Consider the following 21,907-nt stretch of genomic DNA (forward strand, 5'->3'; position numbering starts at 1 on the left):
TTCCCACCTGTAAGGAGGAACTCCTGATGTGTCGTTGGACCGGCCGGTCTCTGAAAACCCAGTTAACAGCGCTCTGGACTGAGGTCTCCAACATCTTCAGTAAAGAGGTAAAGAGACTGCAACCTGGTGTCCTCATTATTTACCGCGACCTGCACCGTTACAACACCACTTATTGCACCGGACGTCCCCCACTGACAGACAGGGCCACGGACCGGGTCTAGCCACCGTGACAACCCCAGGACTGAGATCTCAGAGGCCCGGCTCTGGGTACCCCTCGGCCCTGCGGCAGTGTGGGGGCGCTCCAAGTTCATGTCTGTTAGCTCTTGGACCTGTATTCAAAAGGGATAAAAGTCCTTGAGAACCCCTTTACATCTGATATATAAAGGAGTACTGTGTGTTTTCATTCATTTATTTTACTCACTTAAATAGTGCCATTAATTCAACAGCGTTTTACAAACATTATTGACACTGTCCCCATTGAGGCTCACAATTTAGATTCCCTATCGGTATGACTTTGGAATGTGGGAGGAAGTTGGAGCACCTGGAGGAAACCCATGCAAGCACAGAGAAAACATACAAACTCCTCGCAGATGTTTTCCTTGGTTGAATTTGAACCCAGTACCCCAGCGCTGCAGTGCACTGCTAACCACTAAGCCACCGTGCTGCCCATATCCATTTCTATCTTTTTTCTTGTTTTGAAGTCAAACTCATGTTTGGCTGTAAAACATCTGGCTGAAGCAGAAGGTGAACCTCACTATTGTTTCCAATAAGAAATAAGGCACAAAAGGCCACCCAGAAAAAATATATATACATATAGTTGTTGTCACTTTCCAGCTGAAAAATAATGGAAATCCTTTACTTGACTACTTTTCTTCCATTTACTGTTATCTTTAGTTCTCCGTTTAGTGTAGCTTCAAGAAATACTCACTGGATGTGAGAGAACAGGCAGTCCTTCATCAATGTCTTCAGAGTTGGAAATCACAGCACTGTTTTCATTTTCAGGGATGGAAAAAACAGAAGAGATCTCCCCCTATGAACACATTACACAATTTGTTACAATTGTTCAGGATCTAAACAGTTGCTCATTCAAGAAGCAGATTTTCATACTACACACACCTGTAATAGTATCAGCATCAGCAGATTAGCAAGACGCTGCTCCATCGCTCTGTAAGACCAAGAAACTCAACATTAGATTTAGTTATATGAACAAAAAAGACTCCACTTTAGAATGTGTAACAAGACTTTAGATAGAAAAATGGACGCCAGATAGAACAAACTGATCTTGATCCTGTCAATCTTATCCCTCAGATGCTACAGTTAATACTGGTGCAGCATCTAAGTGGTTAGACTGGTTAGACATGGAGAATCGGTTTCTTCTGTCACCCTATAGCCCCCATGTATTCATACTGTATGCCAATAAGTTAACATGTCACTTGGGGCCTAACAAAGCCCTGAAGGTCTGCCATGTACAGTACATGAGTTTTCTTGGTCCCACTCTTGTGTTTTCTGACAATACATAGCAATACAAAAGTGTACAGACCAGAAGATCCCATGTTCAAATCCCCTTCTTGGACTGGAATACAAATCAGGGAAGATTTTGTGAAACTAGCAAAAAAAATTCCACTTAAAAAAAGTTTACCTGCTCACAATTTACATTTTTTTTTAATTTTTATATATATATATATATATACACTGCTCAAAAAAGTAAAAAGGGACCACTAAAATCCCACATCCTAGATAACACGGAAAGAAATATTGCAGTTGTAAATCTCTATTCATTATATAGTGGAATGCATTGAGAGCAGTAAAACCTAAAAAATGATCAATGTAAATCACAACTAATATCCCATGGAGGTGTGGAGTTGGAATGATGCTCAAAATCAAAGTGGAAAATAAAATTGCAGGCTGATCCAACTTCAGTGGAAATGCCTCAAGACAAGGAAATGATGCTCAGTAGTGTGTGTGGCCTCCACGTGCCTGTATGATCTCCCTACAATGCCTGGGCATGCTCCTGATGAGGCTGTGGATGGTCTCCTGAGGGATCTCCTCCCAGACCTGGACTAAAGCATCTGCCAACTCATGGACAGCCTGTGGTGCAACGTGACATTGGTGGATGGAGCGAGACATGATGTCCCACATGTGTTCAATCAGATTCAGGTCTGGGGAACAGGCGGGCCAGTACATAGCTTCAATGCCTTCATCTTGCAGGAACTGCTGACACACTCCAGCCACATAAGGTGTGGCATTGTCCTGCATTAGGAGGAACCCAGTGCCAACCGCACCAGCATATGGTCTCACAGGTGACCAGAAAAATGCCCACAGGAAAAATGCCAACAGGAAATTTGCCCACACGGAAATTTGCCCACACGGAAAAGTGCCCACACGGAAAATTGCCCACATGGAAAATCGCCCACACGGAAAATTGCCCACATGGAAAATTGCCATTTGCTGCATCACAAAGTTTTAGATCCATGATATTTGAGGTGCAAGCTAAAGAATGCCCTCAGAAAATTGCCCACAGGCTGAATTATAGGTTAAATGCTCTGTAGGACAGAGGGATAGTATATGCATGTATTTCCCTGAAATGCTCTGCAGGGCAGAAGAATAATATATAATTCACATGAGAACGGAGATAAAGAAAGAATGCGGCACTCACCCGGTTCCTTCCACTGTAATTCATCCTTTATTAAGCGTGGCATTCCATATCAAACACGGCACAATACAGGCTATGGCATGAAGAGGGAGCAGTGAGGGAGTGTGCAGAGACAAGACGGACGACGGCCGTTTCACGCACAGGCGCTTCTACGGCCTGTGCGTGAAACGGCCGTCGTCCGTCTTGTCTCTGCACACTCCCTCACTGCTCCCTCTTCATGCCATAGCCTGTATTGTGCCGTGTTTGATATGGAATGCCACGCTTAATAAAGGATGAATTACAGTGGAAGGAACCGGGTGAGTGCCGCATTCTTTCTTTATCTCCGTTCTCATGTGAATCATTGACTCTAGCTGCAGAGCACCGCTCCAACTTCAATAGTAGCTGACTCTGTCTGACCTTTGAAGAAGCTATCAGCCTCGTAGCTGGATTGTTTTATGATAGCTCGTTCAGTGCCGATCTGTTAGGCCATGTGCACACGTTCAGTTTTTTTCGCGTTTTTTCGCTATAAAAACGTGATAAAAACGCGAAAAAAACGCTAACATATGCCTCCCATTATTTTCAGTGTATTCCGCATTTTTTGTGCAAATGTAGCCTTTTTTTCCGCGAAAAAATCGCATCGCGGAAAAAAAAGCAACATGTTCATTAAAATGCGGAATTGCAGGGGATTCCGCACACCTAGGGGTCCATTGATCTTCTTACTTCCCGCACGGGGCTGTGCCCACGATGCGGGAAGTAAGCAGATTATGTGCGGTTGGTACCCAGGGTGGAGGAGAGGAGACTCTCCGCCACGCACTGGGCACCATATAAGTGGTCAAAAAATAAGAATTAAAATAAAAAATAGTCCTATACTCACCCTCTGATGGCCCCCGAAGTGTTCCCGCCTCTGTGCTGCACGCTGGCTTCGGTTCCTGTAGCTGGTGTGCGGTGAAGGACCTTGCCGAATGATGTCACTGTCCTGTGATTGGCCGAGACCGCTCACGTGACCGTGACGTCATGGAAGGCCCTGCGCGCACACATCAGCTATAGGAACAGACGCCGGTGAGGAGATCTGATGTCTGCGGGTGAGTATAAGCATTTTAAAGCAGCATCTATAGTAACAAGTTGGTCACACTTGTCAAACGCTATGTTTGACAAGTGTGACCAACTTGTCAGTCAGTTTTCCAAGCGATGCTACAGATCGCTTGGAAAACTTTAGCATTCTGCAAGCTAATTACGCTTGCAGAATGCTAAAAAAACGCAAAAAAAACGGAAAAAAAACGCAAAAAAAAAAAATGCGGATTTCTTGCAGAAAATTTCCGGTTTTCTTCAGGAAATTTCTGCAAGAAATCCGCAACGTGTGCACATACCCTTACTGTTTGTCTTCCTTGCGCTTGTGGAAATAATATATAATTATAGGTGAGATGCTCTGCAGGACAGAGAATAGCAAAGACCTATAGGTTAAATGCTCTGCAGGACAGGGGGATAGTATGCAGGTATAAGTGAGATGCTCTGCAGGGCAGAAAAATAATATAGAATTATAGGTGAGATGCTCTGCAGGACAGAGAATAGCAAAGAGATATAGATTAAATGCTCTGCAGGACAGGGGGATAATATGCAGGTATACATGAGATGCTCTGCAGGGCAGAAGAATAATATAGAATTATAGGTGAGATGCTCTGCAGGACAGAGAATAGCAAAGAGATATAGGTTAAATGCTCTGCAGGACAGGGGGATAGTATGCAGGTATACGTGAGATGTTCTGCAGAACAGAAAATAGTATAGAATTATAGGTGAGATGCTCTGCAGCACAGAAGAATGTCTGCGAAAATTGCCCACATAAAAAACTACCGACAAGTTTATTAAGAACAGTTTATTAAGGAGTTCTAATAACAACAATAACTTAAGTTTATTAAACAATCATTGCACACCTGCAAATAATTAGCTGCCGGGTGATTGTGCTTGACTTCTGTGGGCTCCATTGAAATACAATACAGCACAAAACAGGCAGCAAAGAAAATGCAGAATGGATTTCAACAAAGGTCTCTGGGCCCAGTTTACTTCTCCAGGTTCTCCAGGTTCGGTTCACTCATCCCTAGTCCCAGAGTACGGATTCTGTTCTTAGAAGTTGTAATTCCACTGTGCTAACAATAATTCTACTCTCATTGTGGTGTATGTGGGCCTAGAGACCCTTATTCCACTCTCATTGTGGTGTATGTGGGCCTAGAGACCCTTATTCCACTCTCATTGTGGTGTATGTGGGCCTAGAGACCCTTATTCCACTCTCATTGTGGTGTATGTGGGCCTAGAGACCCGTATTCCACTCTCATTGTGGAGTATATGGGCCTAGAGACCCTTATTCCACTCTCATTGTGGTGTATGTGGGCCTAGAGACCCTTATTCCACTCTCATTGTGGTGTGTCTGGGCCTAGAGACGCTTTTTCCACTCTCAGTGTGGTGTGTGTGGGCCTAGAGACCCTTATTCGGCTCTCATTGTGGTGTATGCGGGCCTAGAAACCCTTATTCCACTCTCATTGTGGTGTATGTGGGCCTAGAGACCCTTATTCCACTCTCATTGTGGTGTATGTGGGCCTAGAGACCCTTATTCCACTCTCATTGTGGTGTATGTGGGCCTAGAGACCCTTATTCCACTCTCATTGTGGTGTATGTGGGCCTAGAGACCCGTATTCCACTCTCATTGTGGTGTATGTGGGCCTAGAGACCCTTATTCCACTCTCATTGTGGTGTATGTGGGCCTAGAGACCCTTATTCCACTCTCATTGTGGTGTGTCTGGGCCTAGAGACCCTTATTCCACTCTCATTGTGGTGTATGTGGGCCTAGAGACCCTTATTCCACTCTCATTGTGGTGTATGTGGGCCTAGAGACCCTTATTCCACTCTCATTGTGGTGTGTCTGGGCCTAGAGACGCTTATTCCACTCTCAGTGTGGTGTATGTGGGCCTAGAGACCCTTATTCCACTCTCATTGTGGTGTATGTGGGCCTAGAGACCCGTATTCCACTCTCATTGTGGTGTATGTGGGCCTAGAGACCCTTATTCCACTCTCATTGTGGTGTATGTGGGCCTAGAGACCCTTATTCCACTCTCATTGTGGTGTGTCTGGGCCTAGAGACCCTTATTCCACTCTCATTGTGGTGTATGTGGGCCTAGAGACCCTTATTCCACTCTCACTGTGGTGTGTCTGGGTCTAGAGACCCTTATTCCACTCTCATTGTGGTGTATGTGGGCCTAGAGACCCTTATTCCACTCTCATTGTGGTGTATGTGGGCCTAGAGACCCGTATTCCACTATCATTGTGGTGTATGTGGGCCTAGAGACCCTTATTCCACTCTCATTGTGGTGTATATGGGCCTAGAGACCCTTATTCCGCTCTCATTGTGGTGTGTGTGGGCCTAGAGACCCTTATTCCACTCTCATTGTGGTGTGTCAGGGCCTAGAGACCCTTATTCCACTCTCAGTGCAGTGTGTCTGGGCCTAGGGACCCTTATTCCACTCTCATTGTGGTGTGTGTGGGCCTAGAGACCCTTATTCCACTCTCAGTGTGGTGTATGTGGGCCTAGAGACCCTTATTCCACTCTCATTGTGGTGTATGTGGGCCTAGAGACCCTTATTCCACTCTCATTGTGGTGTATGTGGGCCTAGAGACCCTTATTCCACTCTCAGTGCAGTGTGTCTGGGCCTAGGGACCCTTATTCCACTCTCATTGTGGTGTGTGTGGGCCTAGAGACCCTTATTCCACTCTCAGTGTGGTGTATGTGGGCCTAGAGACCCTTATTCCACTCTCATTGTGGTGTATGTGGGCCTAGAGACCCTTATTCCACTCTCATTGTGGTGTATGTGGGCCTAGAGACCCTTATTCCACTCTCAGTGCAGTGTGTCTGGGCCTAGGGACCCTTATTCCACTCTCATTGTGGTGTGTCTGGGCCTAGAGACCCTTATTCCACTCTCAGTGTGGTGTGTCTGGGCCTAGGGACCCTTATTCAAATCCACTCTGCATTTTCTTTTGTCCTATGCCTGCCTGCACCTGCAGTATATGTGTATGATACATAACTAGGTAGAGTCTGTTCACTCTTACTCTTGGCAGTCATAAGTGGGCAGGGAAAGAAGTGCAGGCCCCAGATTCACTGCCACTGAAGTCAATGGGAGAGCGGAGCTGCTATGGCACTTCCGCTCCTCTGACAGATTCTGACAGAATCTCACCTTTGTGCGGTGCCTTCTGGGCTTCCAGGACCATCTACCTCAGCCAGCAGCACCTGCTTTTGGTGGGCTCACACTGAGATTATAATGTATTAGATGTGACCTGCAGTCCCATATAACTCCACAGATAATAGAGTGATTCTTTTGTGAGTACTGATAGCAGTGATGGCTCCTCTGGATCACACTGCTGCTGGTTCTGCATGTGCTGCTATTCTGAGCTGGTGGGAGGAGTAAGGCAGAATCAGTGAGAGATGAGAGCAGACTAGATCTATCTTTTGCTGAGAATGACAGACTGCTACAAACCACAGATCTTCAGCATTTTTGCAGTTTTGCACTAGGTCAGCTGTAAATCACAAGTTGATCACACATCATGTGAACATCCTGACCTTTAACCTCTAATATCATAGAACTAAAACTTTGTGATGCTGCAATTGGCAATTTTCCATGTGGGCAATTTTCCATGTGGGCAATTTTCTGTGCGGGTAATTTTCCGTGTGGGCAATTTTCTGTGTGGGCAATTTTCCTGTGGGCATTTTTCCTGTGGGCATTTTTCCTGTGGGAAATTTTCCTGTGGGCAATTTTCCTGTGGGCATTTTTCAGGGAACCGCACAACCCCCATCTGTCGACGTTGGGCACTCAGACCATCCTCATGGAGTCGGTTTCTAACCATTTGTGCAGACACATGCACATTTGTGGCCTGCTGTGGGTCATTTTGCAGGGCTCTAGCAGTGCTCCTTCTGTTTATCCTTGCACAAAGTGTGAGGTAGCGGTCCTGCTGCTGGGTTGTTGCCCTCCTACGCCCCCTCCAAGTCTCCTGGAGTGCTGGCCTGTCTCCTGGTAGCACCTCCAGCCTCTGGACACTATACACTATAGTATTGTTATTTCTAAATGATTATGAACTTGTTTTCTTTGCATTATTTGAGGCCCGAAAGCACGGTGGTTTTTTTTTTTTTTTTTTCATTTTAACCATTTCTCCTTTTCAAAAAGAAATACAAAATGTATTGCTTGGAACTTAGGAGACATTTTGTCAGAAGTTTATAGAACAAGAGAACAATTTACATTTCACTCAAAAATATACCTATAAAGAGAAAAATCAGACAAACTGAACACTTTGCAGTAGTCTCTTAATTTTTACCAGAGCTGTATATTTCTGTGGAGAGGGGAACACAATTTAAAATATTTGTTTGTAAATTTATGGCTATAATGAAAAATAGAAATATGTGAAAAATAATCACATATTTGCTATTTTTCTTTAAAAAATTTTTTTTACCAATATACAGAAAAAATTTTTTAAAGCTGGTGAAAACACAATTGATAACACCTGAAAATGTGCCTGGTCAGAAATGGTGGATAATCGCCCACTCCTGATCTTGTTAAAGCTCATATTCTCTGTGGGGTTAAAAAAAAGGTATGCAGTAACTTAAATCTATAATTTGTTGCCCAGCCTGTGATTATCCTGCAGTTAATTATAGTTTTGGGGTTTAGTGAAAACATCTCAATTAGCACAGTGCTACAATAAGTAAAACCTGTTCATCTAACAGCTTTTCAGATTATGTCTCCTTGCCAAGATTTGAGGATCTCAGCTGTAACAGAGTGCCATATTTATATAATTACAACTGCCTGAGCATATCCATTCTTATAATAATAGTCCCCAAAATATTACAAATGGTAGCAATCAGCCAACAATAGTAACCAACAGGCCAGACCGCATATCAAATATAAGGGTTGGGGGTCACTTGGGTAATAGTGATCACAAAATAATAAGTTTCCATGTCTCCTTTAATAAGATGTGTAGTAGAGGGGTGACAAGGACACTAAACTTCAGGAGGGCAAATTTCCAACGGATGAGAGAGGATCTTGGTGCAATTAACTGGGACGATATCCTGAGACACAAAAATACACAAAGAAAATGGGAGACGTTTATTAGCATCCTGGATAGGACCTGTGCACAGTATATACCGTATGGGAATAAACATACTAGAAATAGGAGGAAACCAATATGGCTAAATAGAGCTGTAAGGGGCACAATAAGTGACAAAAAGAAAGCATTTAGAGAACTAAAGGAAGAAGGTAGTGAGGAGGCATTAAATAAATACAGAAAATTAAAGAAATTCTGTAAAAAGCAAATCAAGACAGCAAAGATTGAGACAGAGAGACTCATTGCCAGAGAGAGCAAAAATAATCCCAAAATATTCTTTAACTACATAAATAGTAAGAAACTAAAAAATGATAGTGTTGGCCCCCTTAAAAATAGTCTGGGTGAAATGGTGGATGAGGGAAAAGCCAATATGCTAAATGACTTTTTTCCATCAGTATTTACAAAAGAAAATCCCATGGCAGACAAAATGACTAGTGATAAAAATTCCCAATTAAATGTTACCTGCTTTACTCAGCAGGAAGTACGGCGGCGTCTAAAAATCACTAAAATTGACAAATCTCCGGGCCCGGATGGGATACACCCCCGAGTACTGCAGGAATTAAGTACAGTCATTGATAGACCATTATTTTTAATCTTTAAAGAGTCCATAATAACAGGGTCTGTACCGCAGGACTGGCGTATAGCAAATGTGGTGCCAATATTCAAAAAGGGGACAAAAACTGAACTCGGAAATTATAGGCCAGTAAGCTTAACCTCTACTGTGGGTAAAATCCTGGAAGGCATTCTAAGGGATGCTATACTGGAGTATCTGAAGAGGAATAACCTCATGACCCAGTATCAGCACGGGTTTACTAGGGACCGATCATGTCAGACTAATTTGATCAGCTTCTATGAAGAGGTAAGTTCCGGACAGGACCAAGGGAGCCCAGTGGATATAGTGTATATGGACTTTTCAAAAGCTTTTGATACGGTGCCACACAAAAGGTTGTTACATAAAATGAGAATAATGGGGATAGGGGAAAATATGTGTAAGTGGATTGAGAGCTGGCTCAGGGATAGGAAACAAAGGGTGGTAATTAATGGAGCACACTCGGACTGGGTCGCGGTTAGCAGTGGGGTACCACAGGGGTCAGTATTGGGCCCTCTTCTTTTTAACATATTTATTAATGACCTTGTAGGGGGCATTCGGAGTAGAATTTCAATATTTGTAGATGACACTGAACTCTGCAGGGTAATCAATACAGGGGAGGACAATTTTATATTACAGGATGATTTATGTAAACTAGAAGCTTGGGCTGATAAATGGCAAATGAGCTTTAATGGGGATAAATGTAAGGTCATTCACTTGGGTAGAGTAATAAGATGTATAACAATGTGCTTAATTCTAAATCTCTGGGCAAAACCGTCAATGAAAAAGACCTGGGTGTATGGGTGGATGACAAACTCATGTTCAGTGGCCAGTGTCAGGCAGCTGCTACAAAGGCAAATAAAATAATGGGATGTATTAAAAGAGGCATAGATGCTCATGAGGAGAACATAATTTTACCTCTATACAAGTCACTAGTTCGACCACACTTAGAATACTGTGTACAGTTCTGGTCTCCGGTGTATAAGAAAGACATAGCTGAACTGGAGCGGGTGCAGAGAAGAGCGACCAAGGTTATTAGAGGACTGGGGGGTCTGCAATACCAAGACAGGTTATTACACTTGGGGCTGTTTAGTTTGGTAAAACGAAGACTAAGGGGTGATCTTATTTTAATGTATAAATATATGAGGGGACAGTACAAAGACCTTTCTGATGATCTTTTTAATCATAGACCGGTGACAGGGACAAGGGGGCATCCTCTACGTCTGGAGGAAAAAAGGTTTAAGCATAATAACAGACGCGGATTCTTTACTGTAAGAGCAGTGAGACTATGGAACTCTCTGCCGTGTGATTTTGTAATGAGTGATTCATTAATTAAATTTAAGAGGGGACTGGATACCTTTCTGGAAAAGTATAATGTTACAGGTTATATATACTAGATTCCTTGATAAGGCGTTGATCCAGGGAACTAGTCTGATTGCCGTATGTGGGGTCTGGGAAGGAATTTTTTTCCCCATGGTGGAGCTTACTCTTACCACATGGGTTTTTTTTTGCCTTCCCCTGGATCAACATGTTAGGGCATGTTAGGCTATGGGTTGAACTACATGGACTTAAAGTCTTCCTTCAACCTTAATAACTATGTAACTATGTAACTATGTAACAAGTCTATACTAGTATACACTTGTAGAATTATGGTCAATTTATTTTGTTGCCATCATGCAAAGAATTATACTAAATTTACAATTCAAGTAGGGTTGGAGCATTGTTCTGTAATACCATGCCCCGCCACTTGGTTCGCTGTTTTATAATCTAGTTATAAAAGTAAACGCCATCTTGTTTTAGAAACATCTGGTGATTTTCAAAATAATAATTCTCAAATTGTACTGACATATTGTACAAAGCTGCAAATTCATAAACGTTAAAATGTAAAATAACCAATAAAAGTATGTATAGTGTCATCATATATTCATTCAATTACCTGAATTCGATAGTGGATGCTTCTCAGAGGTTTCTATGTTAGAGCGGAGAACCTCAGGTAATGTAAATTAAGCAGATCTTCAAGGTGTATATATAAGGCGAGAAGCAGGAAGACTTCCTGTTTGACCTTTCTTGCAATCAAACTTACAAAAACATTGTTGTAACATAAAATTATGTAACACGAGTTAAGAGAAGAGAGGTAAGAACATTTCTAAAACAATCCACAGAGAGGAGATTGGAGCAAACAAAATCCTCTAAACTGCATGCTCGCAAATGCCAGAAGCCTGACAAACAAGATGGAAGAACTAGAAGCAGAAATATCTACAGGTAACTATGACATAGTGGGAATAACCGAGACATGGTTAGATGAAAGCTATGACTGGGCAGTTAACTTACAGGGTTCCAGTCTGTTTAGAAAGGATCGTAAAAATTGGAGAGGAAGAGGGGATTGTCTTTATGAATAGTCTTGTCTAAAGCCCACTTTAAGGGAGGATATTAGCGAAGGGAATGAGGATGTCAAGTCCATATGGGTCGAAATACATGGAGGGAAAAATAGTAACAAAATGCTCATTAGGGTCTGTTACAAACTCACAAATATAATGGAAATCATGGAAAGTCTACTACTAAGGCAGATAGATGAAGCTGAAACTCATAATGAGGTCCTTGTTATGGGAGACTTTAACTACCTGGATATTAACTGGGAAACAGAGAAATGCAAAACCCATCAAGGCAACATGTTTCTGCTAATAACCAAGAAACATTATCTTTCACAATTGGTGCAGAATCCAACCAGAGGAGCAGCACTTTTAGACCTAATACCATCTAATAGACCTGACAGAATAACAAATCTGCAGGTAGTCGGGCATCTAGGAAATGGTGACCACAATATTGTACAGTGTCACTTGTCTTTCGCTAGGGGGACTTGTCAGGGAGTCACAAAAACACTGAACTTTAGGAAGGCAAAGTTTGACCAGCTTAGAGATGCCCATAATCTGGTTAACTGGGACACCAGTAACTGGGACAAGGTCCTCAGAAATAAAAATACAGGTAATAAATGGGAAATGTTTAAGAGCTTCCTAAATAGGTACCGTAAAAGGACAAGAAATAGGAAAAACCAATGTGGCTAACCAAAGAAGTAAGAGGGGCAATTATCAGTAAAAAGAAAGCATTTAAATTACTAAAGCAGGATGGCGCCGCTGAAGCTCTAAAAAATTATAGGGTGAAAAATATTTTATCTAAAAAACTAATTAAAGCTGCCCAAAAGGAAACGGAGAAGCACACTCCTAAGGAGAGTAAAACTAATCCCAAACTGTTCTTGAACTATATCAATAGTAAAAGAATCAAAGTGAAAGTGTAGGCCCCTTAAAATATTGTGAGGAAAGAATGGTTGTAGATGATGAGTAGTGATGAGCGAGTATACTCGTTGCTCAGGTTTTCCCGAGCATGCTCGGGTGGTCTCCGAGGATTTATGACTGCTCGGAGATTTAGTTTTCATTGCCATAGCTGAATGATTTACAGCTACTAGCCAGGCTGAGTACATATGGGGGTTGCCTGGTTGCTAGGGAATCCCCACATGTAATCAAGCTGTCCAGTAGCCACAAATCATCTAGCACCTGCAAGGAAAACTAAATCTCCAAGCAGTCATAAATACTCGGAGACCACCCGAGTGTGCTCTGGAAAACCAGAGCAATGAGTATACGTGCTCATGACTAATGATGAGGCAAAAGCTAATATATTAAACACCTTCTTCTCCACTGTATTCACAGTGGAAAATTAAATGCTACATGAACTGCCTAGAGACAAAGAAAACCCTGTATTAAGGGTCACCAATAGTGTTGAGCGATACTTTCCGATATCGGAAAGTATCGGTATCGGAAAGTATCGGCCGATACCGTCAAAATATCGGATCTAATCCGATACCGATACCCGATCCCAATGCAAGTCAATGGGACGAAAATATCGGAATTAAAATAAACCCTTTATAAACTTGTAGGTTCATTCTACATGAAGGAAAACAACTAAGAATAATGTAGGATGTATTGGGGGACGTGGCGGAGACATTAAAGGCACAGAGGTTTAGCCCAATGTAATAGAATAGCAGGATTTTGGTTTTTTTTATGACGTTCGGCGGTAGAAAGATTTTGACTATGTTAATTTTTTTTTTATTTTGTCAGATATTGATGTTTCACTACTTCCACGCCCTTCACCTTCTTTTTTACTTCTCCCACACTTTCTTCTTCATTATCCTCATCATCAGCTTCTTTGACATCAACTTCTTCACCTTATTCATCTTCTTCTTCATCTTCTACCTATTATTTTTTTGGTTACATTGTTCATATTCTTTTTATTTTACTATTATCTTCATCATATTCTACTTCTTCATCATATTCTTATTTGTGACAGGCATTCCCGTAGTTGTTATCTATAAAAGTTTGAAGATTACACCTTCCGTTCTGCCTGTCACAAAAGAGTTACATTTGTCCGGGTTCAGTTTGGCCTGCAGCATTAGGCTTTATCCAGGGGCACCACGAGGAGGAACGGACTCACCCCCATACACTGCTTAGTCTTCTTCTGCTTATAATTTAGATAATATTTTTTGCTCTGATATTTAGTGTTATGCTTAATGTTCTTCTGCTCTTTGTTCTGCAGCCTCTTGTTCTTCTGCTTCTCGGTCTTCCAGGTCGTCGTCGTCTCCAGGGTCGTCGTCTCCGGGGTCGTCGTCATCGGGGTGGTCTTCAGGGTCGTCGTCTCCGGGGTCGTCGTCATCGGGGTGGTCTTCAGGGTCATCGTCTCCAGGGTCGTCGTCATCACGGTGGTTGTCGTCTCTGGTGTCGTCGTCATCTTAGGGGTGGTCTTCCGGGTCATCGTGTTTAGTCTCTTGAACTTGGAAATGTAGCAGAAAGTACAAGAAGGCTGAGAAAATGCCGAGAACCAGCTGATGGAACTGGAACTCGGATGGCTACCCGAAGGTCCAAGAGCCAATGGAACTACCGAGGACCAGCTGACGTTACTGGAACCCGGTTACTAAGCAGGAGGTACCCGTGCCTGAAAGCACTACCAAGGACCACCTGACGTTGGTGGAACTCAGATACCCAGAGGGAGGCACCTAAGCCAAAGGCTCTGCCCAGAACCAGCTGACGGTACTGGAACCAGAATGGGGAGCAGAAGGTACAAGAGCAAAAGACACTGCCGAGAACCAGCAGATGGTGCTGGAACCCAGATGGGTAGCCGAAGGTCCAAGAGCCAATGGAACTACCGAGGACCAGCTGACGTTACTGGAACCCGGTTACTAAGCAGGAGGTACCCGTGCCTGAAAGCACTACCAAGGACCACCTGACGTTGGTAGAACTCGGATACCCAGAGGGAGGCACCTAAGCCAAAGGCTCTGCCCAGAACCAGCTGACGGTACTGGAACCAGGATGGGGAGCAGAAGGTACAAGAGCAAGTGTCTGCGTGGCTTTTGCAGGACACGATGCCGGCTGCACAGCAGGGGAACAGCTGGCGGTGCTGAACCCCACTGACACATTGGCTGGTGTTTTTCTCTGTGCAGCTAGCAGTACCGGGCCCCAACTGGCGGTGTTAGAGCCCGGGGTCAGCAGGAGGAGGAGATGGAGCAGAGTGTAGGCCGAAGCCTGCACTGGCGGCAGCTTTGGGTCTGTTGTGCCTGCGTGGCAGTTGCAGGACACGTTGCCGGCTGCACAGCAGGGGAACAGCTGGCGGTGCTGAACCCCACTGACACATTGGCTGGTGTTTGGCTCTGTGCAGCTAGCAGTACCGGGCCCCAACTGGCGGTGTTGGAGCCCGGGCTCTGCAGGGGGAGCAGAGTGTAGGCCGAAGCCTACTTGAACCAATTTCAAAGGTAACCTTTAACCCCCCCTCAGGGGTTACAAAGTAGAAGAGCCACAGCTTATGCAGCAGTAGTGCTGCACAAGTCAAAGGTTGCTCTTTTAATTTTGCTCCTTGCACACGCTGAATGAAACACGTATAACATTTAGCCCTTTATACAGTCAAACTGTGTTGGAGGCGCGAGTTCCCTTTGTAATGAGACGCAGCACAGATGTCAAGAATCCCACCTTGGTGCTGGGTGCAGCCTCCTGAGCGTTGTTATTTGCTGTACAGGAGTCTGCGCTGTCGTGTTATCCCCTGGCCTAGCGCTGTTAGCGCTGCCCATCTTCTGACCTAATTTAATGTCGGCCGGTGCGGTTCGCGATGACCATGAATCCCAGCCCCGCAGTGTCTTAACATTGTTAAAACACTGCGGGGCTGGGATTCATGGCCTGGCGCAGCACATATGTTCGCCTCTCGCACTCGGGTCCTTACACCCACTTCAGACTGTGCGGCGTCAGCTGATCCCTTATCGCATGCCGCGGCCATGAAGCCGCACAGTCTGAAGAAGGCGGAAGGAGATGAGGGACAGGCGAAGTGATGCACTGCTCATGCCCATCAATCACACCCTCGCAGTCCCAAGAAATAAGACACCGAGGGGCGTTGTGTGGGTCAGGGCGGCCGCAGAGGCGCAGGCAGCCAAACAATGATGCCAGAAGACGGGCAGCGCTACCAAGGGGGTTGCAGCGTGTCATTACAAAGGAAAGTCACACCACCGGGACGGTTAAATGGTCACACAGAGGACACATTTTAGACGTGTTTTCAGTTCCACATGTGCGAGGAGAATACGTTTATGAGCCACCTTGCACACATGCAGCATTACCGCTGTACAAGGTGGCCTTAAAAACGTACAAACGCCTGGGGGAGGGGGGACAGGTTCCCTTCAATTTCAGTTCTTGTGTCTGCGTGGCTTTTGCAGGACATGATGCCGGCTGCACAGCAGGGGAACAGCTGGCGGTGCTGAACCCCACTGACACATTGGCTGGTGTTTTTCTCTGTGCAGCTAGCAGTACCGGGCCCCAACTGGCGGTGTTAGAGCCCGGGGTCAGCAGGAGGAGGAGATGGAGCAGAGTGTAGGCCGAAGCCTGCACTGGCGGCAGCTTTGGGTTTGTTGTGCCTGCGTGGCAGTTGCAGGACACGTTGCCGGCTGCACAGCAGGGGAACAACTGGCGGTGCTGAACCCCACTGACACATTGGCTGGTGTTTGGCTCTGTGCAGCTAGCAGTACCGGGCCCCAACTGGCGGTGTTGGAGCCCGGGCTCTGCAGGGGGAGCAGAGTGTAGGCCGAAGCCTACTTGAACCAATTTCAAAGGTAACCTTTAACCCCCCCTCAGGGGCTACAAAGTAGAAGAGCCACAGCTTATGCAGCAGTAGTGCTGCACAAGTCAAAGGTTGCTCTTTTAATTTTGCTCCTTGCACACGCTGAATGAAACACGTATAACATTTAGCCCTTTATACAGTCAAACTGTGTTGGAGGCGCGAGTTCCCTTTGTAATGAGACGCAGCACAGATGTCAAGAATCCCACCTTGGTTCTGGGTGCAGCCTCCTGAGCGTTGTTATTTGCTGTACAGGAGTCTGCGCTGTCGTGTTATCCCCTGGCCTAGCGCTGTTAGCGCTGCCCATCTTCTGACCTCATTTAATGTCGGCCGGTGCGGTTCGCGATGACCATGAATCACAGCCCCGCAGTGTCTTAACATTGTTAAAACACTGCGGGGCTGGGATTCATGGCCTGGCGCAGCACATATGTTCGCCTCTCGCACTCGGGTCCTTACACCCGCTTCAGACTGTGCGGCGTCAGCTGATCCCTTATCGCATGCCGCGGCCATGAAGCCGCACAGTCTGAAGAAGGCGGAAGGAGATGAGGGACAGGCGAAGTGATGCACTGCTCATGCCCATCAATCACACCCTCGCAGTCCCAAGAAATAAGACACCGAGGGGCGTTGTGTGGGTCAGGGCGGCCGCAGAGGCGCAGGCAGCCAAACAATGATGCCAGAAGACGGGCAGCGCTACCAAGGGGGTTGCAGTGTGTCATTACAAAGGAAAGTCACACCACCGGGACGGTTAAATGGTCACACAGAGGACACATTTTAGACGTTTTTTCAGTTCCACATGTGCGAGGAGAATACGTTTATGAGCCACCTTGCACACATGCAGCATTACCGCTGTACAAGGTGGCCTTAAAAACGTACAAACGCCTGGGGGAGGGGGGACAGGTTCCCTTCAATTTCAGTTCTTGTGTCTGCGTGGCTTTTGCAGGACACGATGCCGGCTGCACAGCAGGGGAACAGCTGGCGGTGCTGAACCCCACTGACACATTGGCTGGTGTTTTTCTCTGTGCAGCTAGCAGTACCGGGCCCCAACTGGCGGTGTTAGAGCCCAGGGTCAGCAGGAGGAGGAGCAGGAGGAGGAGCAAGGGGGAGGGGAGTGTAGGCCGAAGCCTGCACTGGCGGCAGCTTTGGGTCTGTTGTGCCTGCGTGGCGGTCGCAGGACACGTTGCCGGCTACACAGCAGGGGAACAGCTGGCGGTGCTGAACCCCACTGACACATTGGCTGGTGTTTGGCTCTGTGCAGCTAGCACATCTGGGCCCCAACTGGCGGTGTTAGAGCCCAGGGTCAGCAGGAGGAGGAGAGGGAGCAGAGTGTAGGCCGAAGCCTGCACTGGAGCAAGTTGAAAGGGAAACTTTAACCCCCCCCAGGCGTTTGTAGCTGAAAGAGCCATCGTGTACAGCACTAATGCTGGAAAAGGTAAACTTAGCTCTTTTAATTATGGTCCTTGCACATGCTGAACCTAACACTTATAAAAAGTGTCCCCTCCTACCGTGATACCGTCCGGTAGGTGGAACTTTCCTTTGTGATGTGACGCAGCACAGCCGTCATTCTTACCCCCTTGGCGCCGTGCGCCGCCTCCTCAGCGTTGTTTGAATCAGTCCCGGAGCCTGCGCTGTTAGGTTAGCCCTTGGCCATGCACACATTTTGCGCTGCCCGTCTTCTGACATCATTTGGTGTCAGGCTGGCTGCGCCTGTGCGGCCGCGCTGGCCGAGAGCCCGCCTCGTACTGTCTTCTGATTTAATCCCACTGGGGGCCTGAGATCCATGGACATGCGCAGTGCATATCTGAACCTCCACCTCTCACTCATCTCCCTACGGCACTACCAGGCAACAGCACTACCAGGCAACAACTAGCGGTGTTGGAGCCCAGGGACAGGTGGAGGAGGAGGTGGAGGAGATAGAAGGGATTGCCACACACACAGCAGGGGAACAGCTGACGTTACTGAACCCCAATAACAGAGGAGGGACTGTTGGGACTGTGCGTACAGCACTACCAGGCAACAACTAGCGGTGTTGGAGCCCAGGGACAGGTGGAGGAGGAGGAGGTGGAGGAGGTAGGAGGGATTGCCACACACACAGCAGGGGAACAGCTGACGTTACTGAACCCCAATAACAGAGGAGGGACTGTTGACTGTGCGTACAGCACTACCAGGCAACAACTAGCGGTGTTGGAGCCCAGGGACAGGTGGAGGAGGAGGTGGAGGAGATAGGAGGGATTGCCACACACACTGCAGGGGAACAGCTGACGTTACTGAACCCCAATAACAGAGGAGGGACTGTTGACTGTGCGTACAGCACTACCAGGCAACAACTAGCGGTGTTGGAGCCCAGGGACAGGTGGAGGAGGAGGTGGAGGAGATAGGAGGGATTGCCACACACACAGCAGGGGAACAGCTGACGTTACTGAACCCCAATAACAGAGGAGGGACTGTTGACTGTGCGTACAGCACTACCAGGCAACAACTAGCGGTGTTGGAGCCCAGGGACAGGTGGAGGAGGAGGAGGTGGAGGAGGTAGGAGGGATTGCCACACACACAGCAAGGGAACAGCTGACGTTAATGAACAGCAATAACAGAGGAGGGACTGTTGGGACTGTGCGTACAGCACTACCATGCAACAACTAGCGGTGTTGGAGCCCAGGGACAGGTGGAGGAGGAGGAGGTGGAGGAGGTAGGAGGGATTGCCACACACACAGCAGGGGAACAGCTGACGTTACTGAACCCCAATAACGGAGGAGGGACTGTTGGGACTGTGCGTACAGCACTACCAGGCAATAACTAGCGGTGTTGGAGCCCAGGGACAGGTGGAGGAGGAGGAGGTGGAGGAGGTAGGAGGGATTGCCACACACACAGCAGGGGAACAGCTGACGTTACTGAACCCCAATAACAGAGGAGCGACTGTTGGGACTGTGCCGACAGCACTTCTGGACGGCAACTAGCGGTGTTGGAGCCCAGGGACAGGTGGAAAAGCAGAGGAACACAATGTAGGCCGAAGCCTGAGAAAGTCGAAAGGGAACCTTTAACCCCCCCCAAGGCGTTTGTAGCTGAAAGAGCCAGCTTGTGCAGCACAAAAGATGCAAAAGGAAAAGGTGGCTCTTTTCATCATGCTCCTTGCAAACACAGAACTAAACACTTATAAAATGTGTCCCCTGAAACCGTGAAACCGTCCCGGAGGTGGGACTTTCCTTCGTAATATGACGCAGCACAGCCGTCATTCCTACCCCCCCGGCGCCGCGCCCCGGCTCCTCAGAGTAGTTTGATTCCATCCCGGAGCCTGCGCTGTTATGTTATCCCTTGGCCAGGCACACTTAGCGCTGCCCATCTTCTGACATCATTTGGTGTCAGGCTGGGTGCGCCTGTGCGGCCGCGCTGGCCGAGAGCCCGCCTCGCAGTGTCTTCTGATTTTATCCCACTGGGGGCCTGGGATCCATGGCCATTTGCAGTGCATATCCTCGCCTCTCACTCCCCTCCCTACGGCTTCTTAAGACTGTGCGGTGTCACGGCCGTGGCATGCTATTAGGGACCAGCTGACACCGAACAGTCTGAAGAAGCCATAGGGAGATGAGTGAGAGGTGGAGGTTCAGATATGCACTGCGCATGTCCATGGATCCCAGGCCCCCAGTGGGATTAAATCAGAAGACACTGCGAGGCGGGCTCTCGGCCAGCGCGGCCGCACAGGCGCAGCCATCCTGACACCAAATGATGCCAGAAGACGGGCAGCGCTAAGTGTGCCTGGCCACGGGATAACATAACAGCGCAGGCTCCGGGACGGAATCAAACAACGCTGAGGAGCCGGGGCGCAGCGCCGGGGGGGGGAGGAATGACGGCTGTGCTGCGTCATATTACGAAGGAAAGTCCCACCTCCGGGACGGTTTTACGGTATCAGTGGACACATTTTATAAGTGTTAAGTTCTGCGTGTGCAAGGAGCTAAACCAAAATAGCTACCTTTTCCTTGTGCAGCATTACTGCTGCACAAGGAGGCTCTTTCAGTAACAAACGCCTTGGGGGGGGGGGACAGATTCCCTTACATTTCAGTTGTTGTGTCAGCGTGGCGGTCGCATGACACATTGCCGGCTACACAGCTGGGGATCAGCTGACGTTACTGAAACCCAATAACACTGGGTCGTATGTTTTGACTGTGCAGACGGCACTTCTGAGCCTCAACTGGCGGTGTTGGAACCCAGGAATTTAAGTTCAGGTGGTAGAAAGATGAACACAACAGGAGACCTGGATAACGTATACAGTGACCTAATTATTTAATCAGGAGGAGGAGTGGCAAATTCCTGCGAGATCCAGGCCTTGTTCATTTTCAGGAAAGTAAGCCGGTCAACGTTATCGGAGGATAGTCGCATGCGACGGTCAGTTAGTACACCACCTGCAGCACTAAAGACACGTTCCGATAATACACTGGCCGCAGGGCAAGACAGCACCTCCAATGCATACTGGCTTAGCTCTGGCCATGTATCCAGCTTTGAGACCAAAAACTTGAAAGGGGAAGAGCCGTCTGGGAGTACAGCAAGAGGGCAAGACATGTAGTCTGTCACCATCTGACGGAACCGTTGCTGTTGTGAAATTGGATTCTGGGCTCCCCCGGTGGCCACTTGTGGAATTGTACTTGTGTGCATCATCCCCTCTGTTCACCTGCTCCTATCAGGATGTGGGAGTCGCTATATAACCTTGCTCCTCTGTCAGTTTCATGCCGGTCAACAATGTAATCAGAAGCCTTTCTGTGCATGTTCCTGCTACTAGACAACTCCCAGCTAAGTTGGACTTTTGTCCTTGTGTGTTTTTGCATTTTGTTCCTGTTCACAGCTGCTGTTTCGTTACTGTGTCTGGAAAGCTCTTGTGAGCGGAAATTGCCACTCTGGTGTTATGAGTTAATGCTAGAGTCTTAAAGTAATTTCTGGATGGTGTTTTGATAGGGTTTTCTGCTGACCATGAAAGTGCCCTTTCTGTCTTCTTGCTATCTAGTAAGCGGACCTCGATTTTTGCTAAACCTATTTTCATACTACGTTTGTCATTTCATCTAAAATCACCGCCAATATATGTGGGGGCCTCTGTCTGCCTTTTGGGAAAATTTCTCTAGAGGTGAGCCAGGACTGTCTTTTCCTCTGCTAGGATTAGGTAGTTCTCCGGCTGGCGCTGGGCATCTAGGGATAAAAACGTAGGCATGCTACCCGGCCACTTCTAGTTGTGCGGCAGGTTTAGTTCATGGTCAGTATAGTTTCCATCTTCCAAGAGCTAGTTCTCATATATGCTGGGCTATGTTCTCTCACCATTGAGAATCATGACAGTTTGACCGGCCCCAAAAAAAGGGTTAAATTACTGGCTGAGAAAGGAGAGAAAAAAGAAGTCTGCTACAATTTTTTTTTTTTTTTTTTTTTTTCCCTCTAGTTCTGAGTGT

The 21,907-nt window shown here is 46.8% G+C and overlaps 1 long non-coding RNA gene across 1 annotated transcript; it reads right to left on the bottom strand.

Annotated features, from left to right (window-relative positions):
- Window positions 1–928: 928 nt before the first annotated feature.
- Window positions 929–11,382, bottom strand: LOC143810215 (uncharacterized). Its single transcript, XR_013222705.1, has 3 exons — window positions 11,290–11,382; window positions 1,117–1,165; window positions 929–1,030 (listed from the first exon to the last, which is right to left on the bottom strand). It is a non-coding gene; the product is annotated as an uncharacterized LOC143810215 (long non-coding RNA).
- Between the last annotated feature and the right edge of the window lie 10,525 nt (window positions 11,383–21,907).

Source organism: Ranitomeya variabilis, chromosome 2, assembly GCF_051348905.1.
Source record: "Ranitomeya variabilis isolate aRanVar5 chromosome 2, aRanVar5.hap1, whole genome shotgun sequence".
Lineage (NCBI taxonomy): Eukaryota > Metazoa > Chordata > Amphibia > Anura > Dendrobatidae > Ranitomeya > Ranitomeya variabilis.